This window comes from Apis cerana, linkage group LG4 (genome assembly GCF_029169275.1).
Source record: "Apis cerana isolate GH-2021 linkage group LG4, AcerK_1.0, whole genome shotgun sequence".
Taxonomy (NCBI): domain Eukaryota; kingdom Metazoa; phylum Arthropoda; class Insecta; order Hymenoptera; family Apidae; genus Apis; species Apis cerana.
The window spans coordinates 586,906-613,467 of NC_083855.1; the positions used below are offsets into that span (position 1 = coordinate 586,906).

The 26,562-nt window shown below is 22.0% G+C and overlaps 2 long non-coding RNA genes across 2 annotated transcripts; one reads left to right on the top strand and one right to left on the bottom strand.

Moving 5' to 3' along the window:
• The first annotated feature begins 14,577 nt into the window (after positions 1-14,577).
• LOC133665947 (uncharacterized) lies at positions 14,578-17,221 on the top strand. Its single transcript, XR_009829418.1, has 2 exons — positions 14,578-14,684; positions 16,708-17,221. It is a non-coding gene; the product is annotated as an uncharacterized LOC133665947 (long non-coding RNA).
• A 1,741-nt stretch (positions 17,222-18,962) lies between these two features.
• Positions 18,963-25,126, bottom strand: LOC114577648 (uncharacterized). The gene is made up of 3 exons (XR_003697886.2): positions 24,941-25,126; positions 20,454-20,628; positions 18,963-19,845 (listed from the first exon to the last, which is right to left on the bottom strand). It is a non-coding gene; the product is annotated as an uncharacterized LOC114577648 (long non-coding RNA).
• Positions 25,127-26,562: the final 1,436 nt, after the last annotated feature.

Below are 26,562 nucleotides of genomic sequence, written 5' to 3' on the forward strand. Positions count from 1 at the left end.
GCTACTAGCTATAAGGCGGAAATAATGATACATAAATAGCAATGAATGACGCGTAAATTAAATGAAATAAAGATAAGAGATTAAATATGATTGAATTGAATTATTATATGTCATATTGATATATCATATAATATAATTATATTATATTTTATTATATTATTTTTTACATATTTTATATATAAATATTTTACATATAAGGAATTTAAGGCATAATTAAAATAATCAAGTATGTTATATAATAAATATAAATTTTTAACATAAATTTTTCTTTTGAAGATTACAATATAAGAAATTTAAATAGGTACGAAGAATAAGATACATAATAAATATTAAAAATAGTATATGGCATTTTATAGTAATTATTTATATTTATATTACTCTTTATAATAATTATTTGAATTTGTATTACATTATACTGTATCATTAATTTTCTCAAATTTCAAAACACAATAAACTAAACTCATTATAAAGATAATTTGTTAACACCATCAAATTGTTAGATAAAATCTCCATTCTTTTTCCTTTCTTTAATAAAACGATACAAAAAGAGCAAAAAAAAAAAGGAAAGCACAAATAATGAAACTACAAAATTTACAGTATATAAATATATACATACATACATACTCATATACAGAAATATAATATTTTGACTCTCGCAATCTTCATTGTACAGTGGTTGCAATCCTAGCTTTTGTCCATACTAGTGTTCGCGCGCTCGCATTTGCGAGAAATCGGGCCTTCACCATTAAACCGTCCCAGTATAATGCGCAACTATACAAACAAGCCGGTTACACCCACCACGAAGTTAAAAGTCCTTTCCTCTCTCTCTCTCTCTTTCTCTCTATTTATTTATTTACCTATCTATTTATCTATCTATATATCTATTTATCTATCTATATATCTATTTATCTATCTATCTATCTATTTGTCTGTCTATCTATCAATCTCTTCATCTTATTGAACAGAAGAGAAAGCAAAAGGAATTTCACAGTCGCGATATCACCCGCCATGGTGAACATTATTTTCCCTTCACCGTCCACCTGCCGTCCTCCGACATTGCACGCGATTTTCAGAGGCAACGAATAACACGCTAAGAGCACTAACAGACCAAGCACATCGGCATTGCATTATTGTAGATAGTTAGTTTATATTTGTTTATTCATACATCTACAACATTTCTATTAGAATCCCCCGAGTCAGGGATGATTTTGCAGGATCTATTTTCTGTCTTTTGATGGAGGATTGTTGGTCATCATGTTTTATCACATTCTCCTGTATATACATATATATATATATATATATACAGGAGAATGTGATATATATACATATATATATATATATATGTTTATTAATTTAATATGAGAATTTTGGTCTTCTATAAGAAAATGAAATTTGAATAAAATAAATTGATATATAATAATGGATAATATGTGGATTTTTCTTCTTGATGAACTTGATGAATTTTTTATGGATTGATATTGTAGATTAGAATATTTAATTAGTTAAATTATAAATTATAAATTATAATTATTTATAATTATTATTGACTGTCAGCTTTAATATATTGTATAACATTCTTTATTCTCGTAAGAAATACCAAGAAATTGTAGCAAACATTCGATTGTAATGCGATTGTTATTGCAACATAATATATATACATTATTGAATTATTAAATCATTTATTTGTCATTGAATGAACGAAAACAACAAATATAATATTTCTATTTTATAGCAAAATTTAATTTGTCGATTCTTGAATTAAAAAAATATTAACAAACATTAAAAATCAACGTTTTATATTTTTTCTCCAAGTCCAAATTCTGAGACAAACAAAATAAAATAATTATTATATAGTAACTAAACTAAATATAATATAACAAATGTTATTTATTAGCAACGTACGCAATTTGATAAACAATAATTTATTACTAATAAATTTAATTTTGCATTCAAATATTTCTTGCCTATCTCAATTATCTAAAAGATTTTATTACTATTATTAATTTATAATTTGTAATTTGAAAATTCTCTTTAATAAAATAATTCTAAATATACTTATAAGTTGTATTTTTACATATGCAACATTATATTTAAATAATATTTTTTTATATTATAAAGATACATATAAAATTCAAAGACAATATGATTTCTAAATATTAATAATTACAATTATTAACAATTTAGAACTTTTTATATCTATTTACTAAATTTTATATGGCATTGTAATGAGTCCTACGGGTGCCCGTTGTGAACTCCTTGCACCCTCGTGGATGGATGACGTGATCCCGCGAGGGTAACCCCTCTCGGTTCGTCGTCCCTTTTCCCATGCATTGGTCCCGAAACGCGGGAATCCCGCGTCGACGCGTTCTGCTGTTCCCGCGACATCATGCACACGAGCGCGTCGAAATACACGCGGTGAGAAGCAAGAGGAGAAAGAGCGCGCGTGCGCCAGCGAAGCAAATTCCCACCGTGGCGCGGCGCTAGAGCTTATACAAGTTCCCGATATTGGTGTTCTATAATATAGGCAGAGTTGCCGTTCGTCCTGCCACGGGTTGTCCGGCCAGTCTGTAGCCAGGACTCCCACCCGGTCAACCTAACCTTCTTATATGCCCACCTACTCCTATCGAGCAATCCAAATGCATTCTTTCTTCCTTTTCCTCACCCCGTGACTCTCTTCCTTGGCCACTGCCGTCCTCTTTCACATTCTCCTTTTCTTCCTACAAGCATTGGCTATGGCCTCTGGCGCGCGAGCGAGCTCCCTGTCGATCCGTTTCTCTCTTTGCTTGGCTGTCGAGTTTTTTTTTCTTTCTTTTCCTTTAACATAGCTCTCGGAGGACGAAGTCCTTCTCCTACTATTCCAAGTACCTCAGTTTACTGGATTTGAAGAGAGTGTCTCGTTTATGGGAAGAAGAGAGGGAGTACGGCAGAGAAACGCGTTAGACGATTGGGAAATTGACAATGAGATTAAATCGAAATTGATATTTTGGAAGAATGAAATATTTTAAAAATTATTGGCTTGCCAAGAAGGAATCGATATAAATCGGATTTGGAATTCGATAGAATTTTTTCGAGATTTTGATTTAAATTAAAATGTATCATGGAAATGTTTTGAATTCAAATATCTTTATTCAGTTATAAAAAATTTTTGTATCGAAATTCTAGAATCTTAGAAACAGAAGTATTATACGATATCATTGTTTTAAAAAAATATTAATTAATGTTTTCTTTTTTCAATTTATCAATTTATTTATCAATTGTTACTAATTTATCGAATAGATGACTTTATTGTTATTCTATTCCTGTTATTATAACTGTTATATTTTCTAAAATCATTGCATATATACATATTTAATACATATTTTAAATAGATTTGTATATTAAGATTAAGATTTGTATACAAATATATTTTAAATAATTATAAGTATTCAAAAAATAAGACGTTTTTCTTACTTTTTTTATTCTCAGTATTTCTTTTTTTTTCTTTATCCCTTTTCTCTGCCATGTTGCTTTCTCTCTTAGTGTGACCCAAGAATGCCCTTCCTCCCACTCGGCTGTTCAGCAACTCAACGTTAGACCTTACATACTTGGCATACCTGCAAACGACCGCGTAAGTCCAGCGGTGCGCGGCAATGCTAAGCACGAAGAAACCCATTGCGACTGATACATATCATATCCGGAAATATGATTTTGATCGTAGAAAATTTTGGTATGATAATGATGTTTAACAAAACATGATAATAACAAATAAAATTATTGTATTTTTTAATTTATATTTTTTTTTTATGCTTTTATTGTATTTTTCAAATATATCGAAAATATAATTATAAACATTAATATAACAAAATGATAAAAAATAATTTATATATTATAAATCAATCTATCCAAGAATCCAATCATACTCCATTATTATTTATTGAAATTAATGTTAATTAATTATTATTTATTAAATCACGAATAGTAGTAATAATAGTAAATATTTATAATTAAATTTATAATTAATTAATTAATAGTAAATATTTATAATTAACATTGTTAATATAATTTTAAAAAGATACTAAAATTTGTTAATAATTTTTAAAACATTCTGTCTAGCAAATATATCGATCATAAATTTATTATTTTATAAATTAAACTTTATTTAAAGATTTATTACGCATATACAATTAATATTAGTCGAAAAATAATTATTACGGTAATCATTTCGTGGAAAAATAAAATTTAGCGTAAATTAGAATGATGATAATATAAATTGTAAATAAATATATCTATTTGCAACATGATCCGTGAATAGAAGTGATAGAGAAAAATTTTTTGTTAATTGATAGGAAATAAATCATATCATTCATACTGAAAAAAAAAATTATCTAATTTTTATGTAATTGTTTCGATTTGATTATGTGTGAAATAAATGTTAAAAATACTGAAATTTATTGCAGATATAAGATTTCAAAATAAAAAAAATGGATAGTTTTAAGAAATATTAGTTTATATTTCACATAATAATATGAGACATTTATTATTTTGATGAATATCATAATTTATTTACATTGTCTTGTATATTCAAAATATACTTATACCAAAATATAAGTATAAAGTAAATAATCTTTAATAAATACATAGAATTTATTTATAAAATTTTACATTAATTGAAAAGTATTAAAAGATACGTTTTATAATATTCTATAAGAAAAAACAATATAACAAAACTATAAAATAAATAACATTTTCATTAAAATAAATAATAATAATTTATGAAAAATAAACTTTATTATTATAATTTATTATATATATTATTATAATATATATAATATATAACATATATAAATATATTATTATAATTATATAATATTATCTTTTTCTTTAACTAATTCAATCATTTATTTGCCAGTTATTTATATAAATTTTTAATAATAATTTAATCTATATTTTCATTTTTTTGAAAATAATAATATAATATTTTTTTTACATTATTAAATTACTTACCATTTAATTAATCCTCAAATAGATATTCTTCAATAGTTTTCAATATTAAGTCCTAAAAATTAGACAATCTATAGAAAAAATTCAATTTTGTTAGCTTCTAGAAATATATACTTTACGATGTGTATACTTGAATTATCGTGTTGTAATATGAAATTTTCTGAAATCATTTGATCGACGTATTTACTTAATATTTGCATAATATTGTTTGCATACATAAGTATTTTTAAAACATTTATTTTAAACAATTTTCAATTAATTTGAAATTTTTATATTTATTATTATAAATATATTTATTTTTAAAAAAATTAAGAATTTATAAAAAAATAAAATAATAGGTATCTCATAATTTTGTAACCGAATATAAAAGATTTAATTTTATATTTTGAGAATTTTTAATACTATCAAATTATAACATTAATATATAACATAATAATATAATTTTACAATGAAGATTTTTGTTAAAAATTACGTTTTTTTATGAATTTTTAAAAAATATTATTCTACTTATATTTTTCATTATCATGTATTTCTATTTATTTTACTGATATTTAAAAAAATGGTGAAAATATTAAAGAAATACAACTAATTAAATACTTATTTCTATAATATATCTAATGATAAAATATGAATATTAATAACTTGTCATATGTATTGATAAATAATAGTTATTTATATCAACAGATCAAGTCATAAATAATTTGTTATTAATTGTAATATAACGTTATACAAACAATTATATTTTTTTATTGTTGAATGAATAAACAAATAAATAATTTAATTAATAGTTAAATTAATGTGTACTTTATATTCAATCTTCTGCAATTTTTTGAATATCATTGTTTCACATATATAAATAGTTTCATTGTGATTTTATATCGATTACACTAATGTAATTAAAAATTATATAAATAAAATTATATTAATAATGTAAAAATTATATTAATAATGTAATTAAAAATTAATGTAATTAAATTTCTATTAAAGATAAATTTTAAATTTCTATTGAAAATATTAATTATTTTTTAACTTATTAGACACAATGTTAGTTTTAATCATAATCATAATAATATGCGATGATGCATTGTTCATCTTTACCTAAGAAACTTTATCTAAAGAAAGAAAGAAAGAATTTATTTAAAATATTTGTAAACATAATAATATAAATTAGAATTGCTATATTAGAATTGCTGTCAAAATACACTAAGAAATTTATCAAACTATTAACTTATTTATATCAAAAATTAGAACAATATCATCTCAGTTGAATATAGACTAACAGCTACTTCCTTAAACAGACTAAATTAATATAATATATAGGTTTTCAAAAATATATAATATATAATTATATATAATTTAGTTTTAAGTATGATTAAAAAAATAAATAAAACTTTTCATATTCATATATTTCTAATATTATTCGATTATTATTATACTTTCGATGTAACACACACACACACACACACACACACATATGATCTCTATTAAATATTAATATTAGTTGTTAAATATTAATTTAATAAAAATCACTGTATTAATTTAGTACAAATAATCATATTATTTTTCCGACCGGATTTAATCAGATCAACAAAATATAATATTCCGCGATATTCATCTCAATAAAATAAAAAAATAATGTAAATGTAGTTATTATGATTTATAAGCAACATAATCTTCATTTCATTGATCAAGATTTATATCTATGCATTCAAAAAAGAATCATTCTCTTAGAAGCAAAAGATACAATATGTTCATGAAACAACAACTGTTTTTTTAATTATCCGTTGTCTGAAAATTTAATCTGTATCTTGATGACGTGATGGAAATGAACTGTCGATAATGGACGAAAACTGTGGATCTAGAAGAATAGAGAAAGAAAAAATAAAATGAAAGAGAAAGAAAGAGAGAAAAAAGAAAATCTCGGCTTGAAGTTTAATTATTTTAACCTTTCTTGCAATGATTTACATCCACGATCTTATGTATCTACGATCTTATGTACTACAAAATGATAGAGAAATAAGAAAATAGATAAGAAAATAAGAAAAGAGTAGAAAAAAGGAACGGAGGACTTGTATCGCCTGGTTGATGTTGATTTATCGAATGCGCACGCGCGCATAAACGTACGTGTTGTACAATTGATACGTTCCAAGAGAACAGATACGATCTGCTTACAGAAATCAACCGTGTATAAGCTGAATAATGTTGCGAAGTCACAAATTAGATTTATTACTGAATAACTTCGGATATCGTTAAAATTTTATTTATATACTACATAGTTGAATTATATTTCTAATAATATAAATATATAATTCTATTATTAGATACTAGAAAGTGATGTTGGTATGATTTCTAATTTCTTATTGTTATTATAATTTTGACATATTTATATTTGTAATAAACTTAAAAATAAATTTAAGTTTTGCAAATGTATGATTTATGTTTCTAATAAAAGGATAATAAATAATTTAAACGTATAATTTCATTAAACAAGTATGAAATGAATGTTAGAAAGACAGAATAAATATATTGGACCTGAAAAATCACATATAAAGCATATAATATAAAATATAAGATAACTAAATAAATCAAATAAATTTATTAGATTTATCAAAGAGATATGTAATTATAATTAATATATTATATTATATATGATATATAAATATATAATTATAATATATGTATATAGTAAATAGTATATTCTATAATAAAACTTTATGAAATAATAAAAAGGATTCATATGAAATCTAGAATTTAATAAATAAATTAATAAATAAAAAATAATAAAAATAATAAAAAAATAAATAAATTTTCTAAATATAATAATAATTTTTTTTAGTTTTTCTAAAAATTCTTAATATAATAAATATATTAAATAAATATAGTAATACATTTGTAAATAAATAAAATCAAATTTAAAAAATATAAATATATAACTTTTAAATTAAATGATATTACGAATATACAAGAAAATATCAATTGATAACAAAAACCATTTGATTTTTTTGCATTAAAAATTATCTTATGCGTTCTATTCATAGATCTATCACGAATTAATTTTAGCTGCTGCAAGCTGATTCGTTGATGGTCATAAATTATTACATGCGTTACACTATTCCTCGATCTGCGAGACTATTATTCAGGATTCATTTCGTCTCATGGTCGAACGGTCCAGATATTACTCTGCTCTTGCGACGTGGCGATTTTTCTTGATAAGGCGAACGCAACTGCGATGTCCTTGTGACAAAGGTCAACAATAACTTGAGAGAGAGGAAAGCCTGTCTTTTAATTACACTGCCGATGTCATGACGTGAAAGTCGAAAGTATTACATATGTGGAGAAATGTTGTTCTGATATGAATTTTGTCCTTTGTAATAATAACTATTTTTTCGTTTTTCTTCTTCTTTATGATAGAATATCTTTACGAAACTAAATATATTTTTAAGTATTAGTATCACATTGTAAAATTTCAAAAAAATATAAATATAGATAAATATATATATAATATTAGAAAAAAATATACCTGGTTTTTAAGAATATTTAATTCATGATAACATTTTAATTATATTATATACTAAAATGAATAGTAAAAAAAGTAGTGTTATCAAATAATAGGAAGTTAAAAGTTAATTTAAGTTAGTAGAAGATTACAATTTTGTAATCGATTTGTTCATTTTATTGAATCAATAATATCGAAATATTGGCATAATTTCGAATTTATTTTTAATTCGAAAATTTAATTTTCATACGTGTTCAATGTGATATTTAGCTCTATTACTTTAATTAATTTGTAAACTATTTTATAAATAGCAAATTTTCAAAAAAATTATATTTCAAACATTAAGAAAGATATACAATATAATAATTAATTTTTAATATCTTACTTTTTTATTAAAGTATGAAAACTAATATTTTAATTTTAATTTTAAATATATACTAGTTGATTATATAATTCGAAAAAGACTAAGTGTTCAGTAAACAATTAATAATAATTAAAATATAATAATTATTGAGAAATTCTTTGATGAAATTTGATGAAATTTTTGTATAAGAAAAATTCATATTCAAAAATGTATGTCTGTTTAATATACGAATTTTGTTTACGAATATATGAATTATATATGTAATAATTCTAATATGTAATTTTATATTATTGATATAAAATAATATAAAATAATTATAATATATAAATATTATAATATTATTATATTTTTATTATATAATATAATATAAATAATATACAATAGTTGATTATAATATGAATGAGTTTTATTATATGTATTACTATACCGATATTGTAACACTCCATAATGAATCAGCAAAATTACCCTATCAATCAAAACTGTATTATCTGAATTAATTATAATTCAAATATTAATATTTAACTAAAAAAATTAAAAACTACACAATAAAAAAATTATTTGATAGTTAAATAAATAATAAACGAATAATAAAAAAATATCAAGATTCAAACCAGAGTGATATCCAATAGGTTGATGTTATGTTGGTTATAGTTTTTCAATGAGTTTTTTTATGAATTAAAAAGATTTTTAACCAGATATCTTTTCCAATAAATAAAACTTTCTCATATGAGATCGTACGTGAATTTTTGTGATTCTGATATATATATTCAAATAATTGTTTTTGATGTCGATCCGTTTTTTTCTATTGATCTGGCGAAAAAATCAATTATTGTCGACCAATCGTCGATCAATTATTGTGGGTGCTGGGTACCGTAAGAGATAAATTCGCTTTTACATAAGTTATTTGTATCTATATAATGTATTTTATCATTGATATTGCGCGTACGTTTTGCATCATATAATATAATAAGAACTCATTAAAAAATTTCTTGACGTTTGTCATGAAATTTGTTAAAAATGGTTTTAAATTTAAATTTTAAGTTTTTAAATTTGACGTAAAACAAACCGGATCAAATTTATTTTATTGCGTTAAAATTTTCTGAAATTTTATATAATAAATGTCTATATAAAACAAATATTGTTAAAATAATATTTTAAAAGACGGAAATTAAAAATATAAAGATTTCGATTAATAATATAAATATTAAAGTTAAATGTTTGTATTAATACAAAATATATAGAAAAAATATATTAATCAAAAATAAAAACTTTTTTATTATAATCAGTATAATTTATAATTATAATTTATAAATATAATTTTTTATTATAATTAGAAAAAAATCTTAAAATTTTCAATTAAAAAATTTTTTTTTAATTTTTTTAAATTTATATAAATTTTTCTTTATTCTTGTAAAAAGTTTCCATTAATTTTTTTTCATTTCATTTTTCAAACAAATTAATCTCAATTTTATATAGTTTATCTTATTTTCCTAAATATTTTTTCTATAAATTATAAGATAATCTTGAACATTTTCAAAAATAAGATAATATATTGTAATAAATAAGATAATATAATTAAATTAATTTTGTCCATTTTTTAATATTTTTTTCTGATATTCATAATATACGAGATATATTTGCTATTGAATTAGATATAATTTTTATACTTCTAATTAGTTATAATTTTTATAGACTTTTATTTTGTATGTATTCGTAATTCATTATCCATTGATGAATTCTCGAATTTGCTTAATCTTTCTTTAATTATTATATTATATTATATTATTATTATATTATTATATTATATTATTATATTATTATATAATTATTATATTATATTTTTTTAATTATTATTCAGATTATTATATATTTTAATTATTATTCACAAATTTTTAATTGAGTTAATATCAAGATTTTGGTAATTATTTTGTTATTGAATAATTTTGATTAATCAATTGCGAAATTAATTCTTTATTATTCTTATTATATATTTTAGATTTAATCAATTTTTTTATTATATATAATGTAATTGGCAACTGCCGGTAAATTTTTTAATAAGATATTTGAATATTATATTATCTTTTCAATTTTTTTAAAAGGACTAACATTTTTATATAAAAAAAACAATTCCAATTTCATAATGAATTCATTTCTAAATATCGATATTTGATTCATTTCTATTAATAAAATATAATATTATGATTTTCCATTCGATTCAAATCGATTACTTTTGTTTCATCGGATTATATTAATCTTTTGATTTTAATTATATACAACCTATTCTTTTATATATTAATAAATTCTTTTTCTAATTTTATATTTTTATCAGAAATATATATATATATTTTTATTATAAATTTTCATTTTTTTCTTTTAAATCTTTTTTTTTAATTCTTTTTAATAGATTCATTCAAATTTTATTACTAGTTTTTAAATCATTATTTTTGTTTTTTTATATTTTTATATTTTGAATGAATATATGTATTCATGAAATTTTATATATTCCCTTATCAGAAATAATTCATGATCTACCATTCTTTGTCAAAATTAAAACACAATCATATATTTTTCTTATCTTATTATTATTTTACTATTGTGTAATTTCCAATATATTTATTTGAAATTTCGCATAAAAATAACTTTTTTATCATAGAAAAAGAAATTATTATTTTTATTTTTTCTTTATTAAATGGCCTTATATTGAATTTTATAATTTTATCTTGAAGGATCAAGGAAATATAAATTTTATAATACCATTATTTTCTACAATTGTCAATAAATGGTGATTATTAATTATATTTTTTTATTCGTTTTTTAAATCTTTTCGCTTCTAACGAAATATATAAAATTGTAAATATGGTATCAAATATTATGTTTATAATATTTTATACATTAATATAGAGTAAAAAAAAATGTTACATTAGATTCAATTTGTAATTATTCTAATTCAATTTTTATAAAATAATTGAAATTATTAATTGTTATCGCACTTTTCGCAACTAGTGGATTAAATATAAATATTTTTGCTCGTTACTGTATAGCATTCTCGCAAAATCCTCCAAAAAATTGTTTTTAACAACGTTCTCTATTTTCTTAAATCTAATAAGCGATGAAGTCGCACCTTTAATGTCTAATAAAATGTAAAAGACTTTATAATTACATTCACAAATTGTCTTATCGTTTGACACATCACACGCATCACCAATACTCGATACCTGTAATGTATGCTCATCATGCAACGATAAATTATAATAAAATATTCCTCAAAGAGAAACGGAAGATTCCCGATCAGCCTGTGAGACAAAACGGAAACCAAACAAATGATGAAGAAATCATGATATGAATATCATATTATAGAGACAACAAAACATTCAAATAAAGAAGACATTTTTTTGTGATTTTAGGAATAGAACAATTTTTAATAATTTCTTATAATTTTAATAATTAAAAATTATTCAACATATTTTACTTCACAGACAGAAGAGAATCTCTGAAATATTCGTGATACATTATTGACGACATATATTCAGGAAAATAGCAAAAAATAATAAATTGATTAATTTTTTTTAAAGGATTTAATGAGAAAAAAGATGCAAAGATTTTGACAAGAAAGAATAAAAATTCTTTTTTTTTATTTTTGATGGTATTTCAATTAAATTTCATTTTAAAATTAAAATCATGTGAATATGATTGTTTTAACATTGATTTGATAAAATGATTTTAAAATATAAGTTATGAGTATATTTTAATATTATATAAATATTTATTATAAAAAAAAATAAATTTAATAAATTAAAATAATTTAATATAATAGCTTAGTATTTATTTAGTATAATAGCTTAGTAGAGATTTGTGAATAAATAACGAAATGATTGAAAGAATTGAAGAACGAAAATTGACGTTTTAGAAAAAAATAGTAATACATAATATAATTTTTTATATAATTGCTTTCTTTTATTATTCATTGATTAGCACAAATGATTGTAAATAATAAAACAGATAGTACTTTCACTATGACTTTGTTCACACGGTTTTATATAACGATAGTATGTAATTATGGCGGAAATGTTACTTCTTTCAGCACATATAAATACAAGCATATGCATTTTATGAATTTTGTAGCAAAATAAAATGTGTTTAACTTTTATAAAAGAAATATATAAAAAATTTCACGCTTTTTTACAAAAACTCGAAAATATATTTCAATAAATAATGTAATTAGTTATCGAAAAAAAATCATTAATAAACTTTGCTTATTCCTAAACAATATCATGTTTTCGCTTCCAATAACAATATTTTCAAACCGCAAAAATATGCACATATATGCATATATTTACAAAATCAAATCAAATAATATTCAAATAAAATTTGAAAAATTTTAAAAATCTTTACTTTATCAGAATATCAAAATATTATAATATTCATATATATATTGCTTATATATATTGCTTAATATCTACAAATTGCAAATTTTTTAAAAAATAAAAGAATAAAAAAGTTAATAGTATATATGATACATATGAACATAATAATAAAAATATAGAATGATCTTTTAAGGATACAATTAACCAACTATTAAAAAAATTATAAAGCGAAAAGTTATATATGTAAGTTATAATATGTATATATATATCGTTATTTTAATCTTGACTTTGGAATATTTTCAAAATCCTTTTCACATCGAAGATCGATTCCGATCAATCGTATCTTATGAATACAAAAAATGACGTAGTAATACGTGGTCGACACAAAGATGCTCCGTCCTTACCTTCGGTTTTCTGCGTTTGGTCGCAGGTCGTCAGGCTGGAACGTCAGCGACCCTGCTTCCTTCTTGTTCGCCTTCTAGGAGAGCCACCTACACAACTCTCACATCTAGCTCGACTTCATGTGTATATATATATGTATGTATGTGTGTGTGGTGTGTATATACACATGGTTATGTTCCGTGGAAGAACCGCAGGGAAACCACTACCTAACGGACCGAGTAGTCCGTTTTTGTCGACATACTACTTCGTCGGAGGAGGAGTATGGTGCACACGTACTATTAAACTCAAGCGATTCGAGTGCATAGAAAGGCGCGAGCCAAGAAAATCTCGTATTCTCCACCATTCGTCATATAATGCACAGAAATCAAAGATCGAAATGTGCGATGGAATTCTTGTTGCGATGGAATTGTCACGATATTTAATAATTATTTATATATGTTTACGTTATAGTCAGTATTTCAAAAATTACAAAATAATCAGAAATTACAAAATTTGTTAAAATAACAAAATATAATATAACGAAAGAAAAGATTCTAAACATAATATATTTGGAAATTAAAAAATTGATATTAATTGAATATATTTTAATAAAATAATATAATTAATTTAAATGAAAATCATAAATAAGAATTAGTAACTTTTAAATAAATAAATTACAACAATTATAAGTATATATAAATTGTTTATTTAATGACAATTTTAAATAAATAGCATTTGATTAAATCGAATACTAATTTTTCCAATATATTTGAAAAATTGTAAAAATGTAACATATAATTAAACATATTTATTTGTAAACATCTTAAGAAAGAAGTATACAAATATTTATAATTTTTGTACTAAAATATTTGTAAACTATTAAACAATTCACATTTGCTGCTAAACGAAATTCCAATTGGCGATCCGCATTCTGGCTGCATACACATTCGCATCGCGTAGCACGTGACCAGATGATTAGATGGGAACAAAGTGGGGGTAAGCAGGTTCTTTCACTGTGTTCGTTTCGCTCGCGATCGTTTCAGTACGATGTACTAGAGAATACCCGGTGGAAGGAGGAGGAAAAGGAGAAGTAGAATAGGTGAGAAAGAAATAGGTACATAAACACGAAGAGCGGAATACGCTCGAGACAGAAACGATATATACATAGAAGCTACGTATTTGTGAATATGTGTTCTTTACTGGAGACATCTATTCCATCCACTGTAAATTGAATGTGTGAGTGGCTAGGAGAATCGAGGAAGGTACATAGAGAGAGAGATGGCATAGATGAATCTTGACATTTATATGTATGTGACCTGTCCTGTGAAGGCATTCGTCTACTACGCATTAGAATGTATACATGTAGGTGCGCGCACGTATTATTCTAAAGATTTCTCTCTTTCTCTTACAAAGTGTATTTTATGTTTGTGGTTTCTAGCCGCTACGTTTACCGTATATGAGAGATTTAAGCATATCTATGCATAGAATGGTTGTGTGTATTATATGAGAAAATTATTGTAGCTAGAATCATAGAGGCATACTTGTTTCTAGTAAACCATATATTCGTAATCTGCGTTTTTTTTAATGTGTATATTAAAGAATGCTCAAAATATATATGTATATAATATACATAATATATATATACATATATTATAAATATATATATATATATAAAATTATATGTATACACTATATGTATATAATACATATATATATATAGAAATAAATAATTTTTAAATTTTGTTAAAAATTATTAATTTTAAAAAGTTTTTGTTATTATTATTTATAATATTATTGTTAGATAATATTTACTTTAATTAATGATTAAAATTAAAATTTCTTTGCAATAAGAATAATATTTCATCTCAAATATCAATTTTATTTAATATCAATATCATTATATTATTTAATATATATATTTTATTTAATATTAAATTAAAATATTTATTTAACATAATAGCTACACATTTATATTATATTAAACATGTATAACAAACATATATACTACAAATATAAAGAATACTACTTAAATAATATTACTGTATTTATCATATATGTAATTCTAATGTAATCTAAATTTAACAATAATTATTCGGAAATTTAAATAATTTCTGCGAAAATCTTTGTTGAATATTTTAGTATTCTGGTTAGTATAATATACGATAACAAATTTACAAGAACTAGCTACAATATATTATATTTGTAACTCTTTAATATATCATAGTTATATAATTTATCATATATTTATCATAGTCTATATATGTATTTATTATTATTTTCATAATATAAATATATATATATATATAAGATAATATATTCATGAAACACTTTTGCAAAGATAATTTTAAAAGTTAAAATAAATACAAAAATTGATATACAAAAATATTGCTTGAAATTTATTTATTAAATTATAAATAATTTAAATTTACATTAGATTAAAACGAAGCTATGCAATGCATTACCAGATACAATCTCTACTTCTATCTCATTTCTATCTAATAATATTATTTATAACTTAACAAATATGTTTTAACAATATTTTTATATATTTGTTTTGATCTTTAGAATTGATTTTTCAAAGATAAATATTTCTTGAATATATTAACACTTTGTATGTACGTATTTTTATAATTATTATAATATGTTTAATATATTGCATAATATTCAATCAAATATGTAATCAATTAATCTTTATTCTGTATTTTTGATACCTTAAACTCTATAATGATAAATTCAAATTTAAGCTTTAAACATCGATAAAAAGAAATATATAATTTTAAATAATTTTTACTATAAAGATCTTAATTTTAACGAAAACTTATAAATGAGAATTTGATTTGATATATAATATTTTTTTTCTTATAAACATAGATATATTTATTTATTATCATTAGTATTTCATCTTTTTTTTCAGTAAAATAAATATACAAAAATTCAAAGTTTACATTTTCTAAACAAAAATAATCTATATTTATAGATATATGTATATAATAAATTTTTAGTTTGCATAAAAAAATTATTTGATTTCGCTTTTTAACGTCGCGTTTTTACGATAAATTCAAGAAAGTTCGTTATGAATAGATACGTCCGTTGTGTTCCGTTGATTTGTCGTTTTCCCACAGGCATGAAGGTTTCCGTTTAAGAGTGTAAAGGACAGAATCGATGACAGTCGTGGAGGCAGGATAAAACGAAGAAGGGGAAGTATCCGCGCGCATTTATACGCGCCGACGCGCGCGCACCGATAACGCTGCGAGCGCCCGTTAAACTTTATTGCGTTCAATTTAAAAATAGAATTCTATCTAGAAGGAAGAGAAACGTTTGCGCGCATAAAGAATGTCTCGCTAAAGATATGCCGGCCAACGGAAGCTTGTACTTGTCTAATTTGTATCGAATTCACCAAATTATTTTGGAAAATTTTTATTTTTGATTATTATGTATGATAATATATAAAATGGTTCGATAAATTAAATAGAAAATTTATTAGAAATAATTTTAAAAATTAAAAATACAAAGTTTATATATAAAAAAATGTTTATTAAATTATTTATGAATAATTAAATAAAATTAAATTTGTCATAATTTGCAAAATTAAATTATTTATAACTTGAAAAATAAACTTCAGCAGATATTTTTGTATAATGACTTTTTTGTTTATTTTATTATTTATTTTATTATTTATTGTTTATTTAAAATTACATTTAAATTTTTTATTTAGATTATCTCAACTACATCATTCTATATAGAATATTTTTAATATTAGAATTTAATATTTAGATTTAATATTAGAAACTGATTTTTAATGATGTCATAAAATATATTTGATATAAATACATTTAATATTTGATATAAATAATTTCAAAAGAAAATGAAAGTGAAATTTGTTATTTTGATTTATCATTTTATTAGATTAAGAAATTTAATAAAAAAATTCTTTCTTTTATTATTTTTTCTTTTTTTTATTAAACGAGATTTAGTATTATTTTGAATATTAATTTAGAACAATGTTTTAAAATTTTTTTCAAAACATAATTATCATCAGATGTGGGCATTATTCGAAATATTATTTCAAATAACATGTTATATTTTTTTTATAATTATTTCGTTTTTGAAATATAATTTTCATTATTTAATTTGAGAAAATAATATTAAAAATAATTATTTTGTATTTGAAGTGAAAATTTTAATTAATAACAAAATAATCAATTCATAATTCAATTTATACATCTTAGTTATATTATAATCATTTTTATTGTCAACATAATTTGATGCTTGATTCATTTACATTTTATTTATTATCTATGTTATGTAAAGTAAAAACTCTCAGAACTTCATTCTGAAATGCAATAATTTCATTCTGTATCTAATAATCATTTTGTTATCATTGAATAATTACATATATTATTATATATTATATATGAAATTATCAATACAATATTGAAAACTTGTAATTCCTATAGCAATTCATGAATAAGTAAAAAAAATATTCTATAAGTAATTAAAATACAAAATTGTTATAACAGTAATTGACAATGATTAATATAATAACATCATATAAATGATATGATAATATGATAATTTTGTTAAAAATTTTGTTTATAAATTTTAGTATAAAATTTGAAAAATATTTATCAGAAATTGATAATATGATATATTTTGAAAAAATAATTAAGTCTGATAATAATGATTTGTCTTTTATAGCATCTACACATAGTGCTCATTTATTTAACTTGCATCTTCTGATATTATGAAAGCTTTATGGAATTGAATTTTAGAAATTTATATAAAAATTTATTACAAAAATATTCTCAGTTATGGAATTTATATTCAAAAACTATAAGAAATAATAGAAATAGTATTTATAAAGGAAATTTTGTTTTATCTTCTATCTAATCTTTAACGCGCAAATTTAAAAAACTTTATAAAGATCCAATGCATATATAGGTATGTATTATATACTTTTTTTTTATTATTTAAATTCACTCTAAGAGGATAAAATTGATCCTTGAAAAGTTATTTTTCGGTTATTTTTCGATGTTACATTATAAGAAATTATAAGAAATAAAGATCGGACAAAAATTGTTTTTTTTTATGAGGAAAGAATATAATAAAAAAAAATATAAGTTCTTATATTGCTGTATTTTATTCTGCGACAATTTAAAAGAACTTTTAGATCTTATTGAATGACATGAAAATTTTTTTTAACATTTGTAATAATAAAATAATTCATATTATTAACTAAAACAAATAAAAATAAAGAAAATAGAGAGAATTGTTTGATCTAATTCGTTTTTATTAAAATTTATTTTTAATGTAATAATCAAATTTTTATTTTCTTCAATCTACTAAGTAAGATTTCAAGAAAAAATGAATAAAAAAAATTATAAATTATAACTTTTTTAACATTTTTAACTAACAATTTAATTTAATTATAACTATTATAATATAACTATTTTAAATCTTCATTTTATATTAATAATTAATAAAATAAAATAACAAATTAAATGAGACAAAGAATTAAATCAATAATGTCAATTAAATATCAATCAAAAATAAAATAAATCAGTTCAAAGTTCTCAATCTTATCAATGATTGAATATTGAAGCACACATTCAAAATTATTAATTTTTATCCTTATAAAATACTAATTGAATATTATCTAAAGCAAATTAATCTGAACGAAAATTTCTAACATCATTATATTAAATCATCAATGACAAATATTTTATTAAAAATATCAATATTCATAGCAATCACTTCAAAACGAAATTTAAAAATTTACAAAGCATCTTACAAAGCAACCCCTATTTATAGATATTTATTGAATGAAATGGATTCGTATTATTATCATCTATAGAAGTCGTTTGCGAGCCATTGAAAGATCATTGATTTATGTCGTTAAAACTGCATGTGCAGACTATGCCTTAGCTTTTGCTCGTTGTTTGTGCATACGCGTAAGAAAATGCGTACTGCACCGTATAGTCGGAAGAAAGAGTTGGGGAGTAGAGTACATCGTGAAAAAAAACAAACAAAAAAAGAAGGGAGAGAAAGAGAGAAAGAGAAAGCAAAGATGAGAGAGATAGGAAGAGAAGTCTCTGGGCGATCGAGATGCTAATTCGTTTTGCTCGCTTCCTTGGCTTCTTCGTCCTTTTCTGCGAATGCAGATCGTCGGCGTACGACCTCTTGGAATGCGTTGTTCGTCTCGCCGAGGAGAGGTGAGCTCGCTTCTTGGCCAAAAGGACGTGCAGGATTATCGAAGCGTTCTTTCGTTTATTCACGAAACAAAACGATTCATGTTAAGAAAAAAAGATCTTAAAGAATTTTGTTTATCGATAAATCGATGAAGATGATTTAAAAGTATGAAAAAGAAGAATTTCGGGCTGATATGTCGTTAAAAATTCAAGAGCAAATTCAAGTAATAATTGGATAAGAAGATGGAAATTTTGATGATTGAAAATTTTGAAAATGAATTTAAATTTATATTAAGAAATAATTTTTAATGAACTTTTAATAAACATCGAGTAGTTGAATTTCAATTTTAAATGAGATTCATATTAATGAAGATAAAATGATACTTTTATTTGTAAAATTGTAGTTGAAAATTGTAGCGAATGTAAAATATCTATAATAATGTTAAATTATAATAACACAATAATATATACGTATAACTATAAATGTATAATAATTTTCGAATATTGGATAATTATTATATTTTCATCTAATTTACGATGAAAAATAACAACATGAACAATACATATTTAAGAAAGGAAATGGAAAAAAATTAATAAATAAATAAATAAAAGATCCGATTTCTGTTACTACAACAACATAATAATAGAATAGAGTTTCTGAAAAGTTTCGAAAAATTTACCGTATCATTGACTGACGATGGAAAGTGTTTAGTTTACAAGGTTCATCGAGGTGCAGATATTTCTCTTTATAGGACATCGATCTCTCATCTGGGCGTCGATTTCTCTTTTTTTCCGCACAGTTAGAGAGCATTTCCCCTTTCGCTTTATACTACTCCGTGAGTATCATAGCAATATCTATGAACATTTAAAGAAAGAATAACAATACGTGTAATATCTATCTATCACGTTTGATTAACAAATAAACAACGATAATTATGTTCACCGAAAGTCATGATTTTTTTTTAAACATTTGCAAATTGAACAAAAAAGAAAGCTTTTTATTGTTTTTAATTTTTTTAATTTTTTATTCAATTGTTGTTTCTTTATTTTTTAGTTTCTTATTGTTCCTTTTTTCATTCTTTGATAGATTAAAAAATTTATTAATTTATTTATTAATTATTAATTTATTAGTATTTATTAATTTTATAATAAAGAATGTTAGAATTCGATCGATATTAAAAAAATTAAAAAAATATTTAGCATTTTCTAAATATTTTTAAGTTAAAATTGACATTAAATTATTATTTGATGGAGAGAATTATATTATTTAAACTTTGAAAGACTTTGAACTATTAGAACAATAAATTGATATATCTAAAATTATTGATGGAAATTTTAAATATAATTTATTAGAATGTTGAAGCGAAAAATTATAGAAAGTTATCCTTATATAAATATAAGGAATATATAATTAATTATTTAAAATTAAAATTATCAAAGTTTGCGATGTTTCCAAAATTTTAAATATTCAATATTTTTTAAATTTTCAAATTTTTCTTCTGTTTTTCTTTTCCTTTAAATTTAAATACATGTATAAACAGAAAAACAATTACATATGAAAATGAAAAATTAATAATCTCCCAATTATATTTTATATCACATATATTATATAAATTATTTTCTTAATATAATCCTAAAATAATAAAAATCAAAATATATTAAATATAATAATTAAAAATATAAAAATATTAGATATTTTCAAAATATTGAATGATTCATATGAATAAAAACAATTTTGCAAAAATTCTGTTTTTTTTGTGTAAGATTCTTGAAAGAAATGAATCACGATCTTTTGTAACATCTTGATATCACGCATCACAATATGTATATAATTCTCCTAATAATTATAAAATTAGAGAGCATACATTCACGCGAGAGACACAAGAGAAATGAATGTACCGACTTTTGCAATCAAAGAATCCAAGAAGAAACTCAAAAACTCTCAAGAAACTCTCGAAGATGATATGAATTTTAAATCATTCTTACAATCATTTTATTTAATCTCTTTGTTAATACTTAAAATTTTGGAATTTTCATTTTATTTATATGATTTCTTATTTTATTTTATTATTTTGTTTTTAACAAATAATAACATTTATAATGAATATATATTAAAATAAATAAATATATTATTTATAATTAATTTCATAATTATTTAATCAATTTTTAATGAAATATTTAATGTACTATAAAAATAAGAAGGAATAGAATCAGTAATTAATATCGTTCTATTGAAACTGAAATTATTAAAACGTTTCATCAATATCATAGTGTTTAATAAGTGAAATACTCCGATAATAATTTTTTTTATCATTTTATCAATCTAAATGAAATTAAAATAAAATAAAATTAAAATAATATCATAAAAAAATTTTGAAATTAACTCCTAAATCTAAAAAATCTAAAGCGGTTAAATGAATATTTATTTATAAAAATTTATAACAAGAGGAATATCAAAGTTGAATGTAACTTATTTTTCATGATATATTTATTTGTTCATAATCACATATTTGATAATTTAGATAATTTGTTTACCAACGACATGAAATTTTTAATCACGCAAGTATCTGTTATTTAACAAAAAATGTGAAGAAGATCGCGAAATACCGAAAGGTTTGAACCGCATCGAATATCGGCGCGGTGTTATGTCCTACATAATGCACATTCCAACGGCGAAGTCATTTACTCCTCGTCAAAATGGATATTAGCGGTCTGTTGGCTGGTGCGTTGCGTTTCACTTCGCGAATCGGTTAAATGCGTCGACCGCCACGTATAAGGACTGAAATAAGTGAATACCAGTTTCCGCGTTGTGCGCCGACCGTAATTTCGTGGTATCAGTTGCGTTCCTTTGCCCTTCGAGCGTGAACCAATTGAAAAAGAGATCTTTCTTGACATCTTTCAGTTATGAAAAATAAACTGCTAATTCTATTTTGAGAACATTTTTTTTTTCTTACAAAGACTTTTCCTTATTTCTCAAATTAGACTTTTATTGTGATGTAGATTTTACTATAATATTATTTAATTATTTAAAGTCTTCGTTCTTCACACGTACTATCATATCATGTAATAATATAGATGCTTTTTCTTTTGAAATATAAAGAATAATAAAACTTTTAGCTTTCTTATAGAACATTTAAGTTTGCAATAAAATTAGACATTTAAATATATCAAATTTAAATTATGCGTGCTATACATTAACTCCATCATTAACTATCATTGACGAAAGAAATATATAATATAATAATAAAAATAAATAATTTATATCATTAATTAAAAATCTTTTATACAGAAATTTAATTTTCATATTCATTTTGAAATTTTATATTTATATAGATATTATATATATATTATATTAATTAATTAATTTGAGATTTACGATTTTTATAATTTTAATAATTATGTTTTCAGATTGTTTTTCTATATTTATATTGTTAATAATTTTGCATATATTCATAAATATGAAGTTTTTAATATATATTAATAAAATTAAATAAATCTATAAATGAATTGATTTATTTATGTTTCAATTTTGCGATTTCTTTTTTACTTTTGGAATTTTTCCGATATAAAAGTAATAATGAATAAACGTAGTCATTTTATTTATCTTAATTTCAATTAATTATAATTAATTATAATAAAGAAAATGTTGAATAAAAGATAATTATGTAATTTGTCGATATTTATCTTTTATCATGTAAATAAAATAAAAATTCAACAGTTCAAAAAAAGGGAATATTTTATATGACTTCTTAATTTTATACAATTTTCAAACTGTAGATTATTTTCATGCGATCTTAATCAATTATTAATTTTTCCTAAGTTAATCAAAATAAACATCGTAATTAAATATAAAAAAAAAATACAAACAGATTTTCATTTCATTGAAATTTGGTTTTTGTAAAATCCTCCGATATTCTATATATAATTATTTAGAAAAGAAATTTTTTTTTAAGAAATATATTTTAAAAATATAAATTTAAATTATTCAATACTTAATTATAAAAAAATCTTAATTTTAATAAATATATTTCTTAATTGATTAAAAATTAAGTTTAAATTTATTTAGTCTATCAGTAGATATTATCTCTATTATCTCTATTATATGTCATTCGAAAAACTGAAATTCGAAATTTTGATTAATATAAAATCTTTTTTAAACGCAGAATACGACGCACGTGGTGCATCACCGAATAGATTGAATAAACATGACGCATGTGATGTGTCATCAGTTTTGAATACTGGAAGATACGATTCGAGACTAAACATTGGATAATCAGATTAAAAATTAAAAAAACATTAATATGTTTTAAAAATTTAAAACATATTAATAATTAAGATTAATATATTACTTATATCAAATTTACAAAATTAAAAAATAAATATAAACTTCATATATCTATTACTATCAATTATCATAATTTTTTAAAGTAAATGAAATCATCTAATAAAAAAATGACATCAAAAAATTATTCATTAAAAAATTACTCTTTTATAAAAATAAATACATATAAAGCATCGTTGCACTCTGTTTCCACCTCGCTTCTTTTAATACCAATTTAAATTTCTCATAATTTATCTAATAAATAAATCTCAAGTAATATATCAATTTTTGTGTTTGTTTTGACTTTTATAATTGATGTCCAAATATGGTTCACGAATGTCTTAACATTAATGAAAAATTGGAATAACATAAATAACGCACATGATATGCAAAAATATTAAAAAAATATTCTTATTTGGAACAATATAAAAAGAGCAAACAAAATATCTAATCACTGTTCACGTCTGCTAAAAAGTCCTCTGGAAAAAATAAGAATCAATATTGAACGAAATTATGTATAATTAGGATCATACTAACGTATGATAAACAAAACAGAGGAATATATCTTATTTTATGCCGTTTTTATTAACTTTATATTATATATATCTTCATAATAATATAAATTTATATTATAATTGATATTCATTACGATCGATTTATACAATCTTTGACAGACAAAACTGATTATTAATAATTTTTTCACACTATATATATATATATATATAGACGATTGGATGAAAAATGCCCGATTCAATTATCTTTTGTAAATCACTTTGTAAATCATCAAAGAGTGATAATATCCGTGGCTATAAAAAATAAGACAGTCAATCCTTATGCATAACTTACCGAACGCGTGGTTGCGAGCGTTCAAGGTGGCTGAAGTCGGCTGGTGCGAATGTTTCAGTTTCGTGAGTATAGACTCGGTAGGAGTAATAATCGTATACCGTTACTTCTTTCGAAAGGCCGTTGACTCAATTGCGCCCCGGATAAAAGAGGCAGTTCACGAGTTGTCCGCGAGAGCTCCACAAGATATATCGGTTGGTATACATGTATCTATACATTTGTTCAATAATGAAATCGAATTATAATGGATCACTTAATTTCAATTTCGAGACCGATTAATGAATAATTCTTATGATAGGAGGATCTATATGCCTTTTCTTATTTCGATATATTGTATACACAAATTTGCATAAGATATACAAATAAAAATATAAAGTTGCAACCGATAGAACATATTAATTGATGGATGTTAGATACAAAGAAATTTTATTTTTTTATTTTTGTACTTTTTTCACTTTCTTGTTTACATCTTTGAAAAGATTACATAAAAGGAATCAAAGAGCGATATTTTAAATGTTCTTTCAAAGAGATTTTTTGAGAATTTGGTGAAATGATTTTTGTATTGATTGATAATAGATGTTTCACAGTTTCAATATAATGCAATGGATATAAAATTTTGAGAATGACACGGTTAATAATTGTAAAAGTATTCTATTGCCAGAGGATTTCGTATTTTAATTATTAAATATATATCAAAAGTAAATTTAAAGTAATTTTAATTTTTACAATATATATTTAATACAATTTTAATATATGATTAATAATTGAATTTATAAAATGTACAATAATTTTAAAAACTTTATAGTTTTTATTATAGTTTCAATTATCGATTAATAAAAAATTTGAAAGGATGGTAGTAAAAGAGAAGTGAATCTTAAATCTGAAATTTTAGCATCGAATATTTTTTATATTTTATTGAAACCTGTATATATATATAGATATTAGTATTAACATATTGAAAATTATCTATTTAAATGTTAAGATTATTACTAATATAATAATCTTTACTTGCAATCATTAAGTAATAATTTCTTGCTTTCAATGATCTTTAGATATCTGTTTCAATATAGCATATCTTGTCTATAATTTATAAAAATTGATTATTTCATTCTTATGAAATCAAATAATTAATTTAACAAGTGCTAAGAACAATATCTCATACGAGTTTAGAAAAAACTAATTTTCCGATAAAAGGCATGCAAATATAGCAATTACTTTTATTTAAATCATGCTTCAAATAGAATAAATCTCACAATGAATATTAAGTTGGTAATAGTATATTAAAGAAGGAAAAAGTATTAATTTATATATATCTAAAAATTATTAATTTAATAGATATTTCAATTTGAATTTTGTGAAATTTATTACATGAAAAATAAGAAAAACATAAACAGATGATGAATATCACTTTGTGTATTCTTTGTCTCTCGTACAATAAATTTTAATTGATAAAATTTAAATTAAAATATTTTCTAAACTAATAAGTTTTAATCATATATGGGTCAATACTTTTGTATAAAAAATATTGAGTTGCATTGATTGGTTTTTTAAGAAAATATATAATTTTATTTAAAGGAACAAAATTAATCTTCATATTGTTTTTAATCACAAAAAAATTAATAATA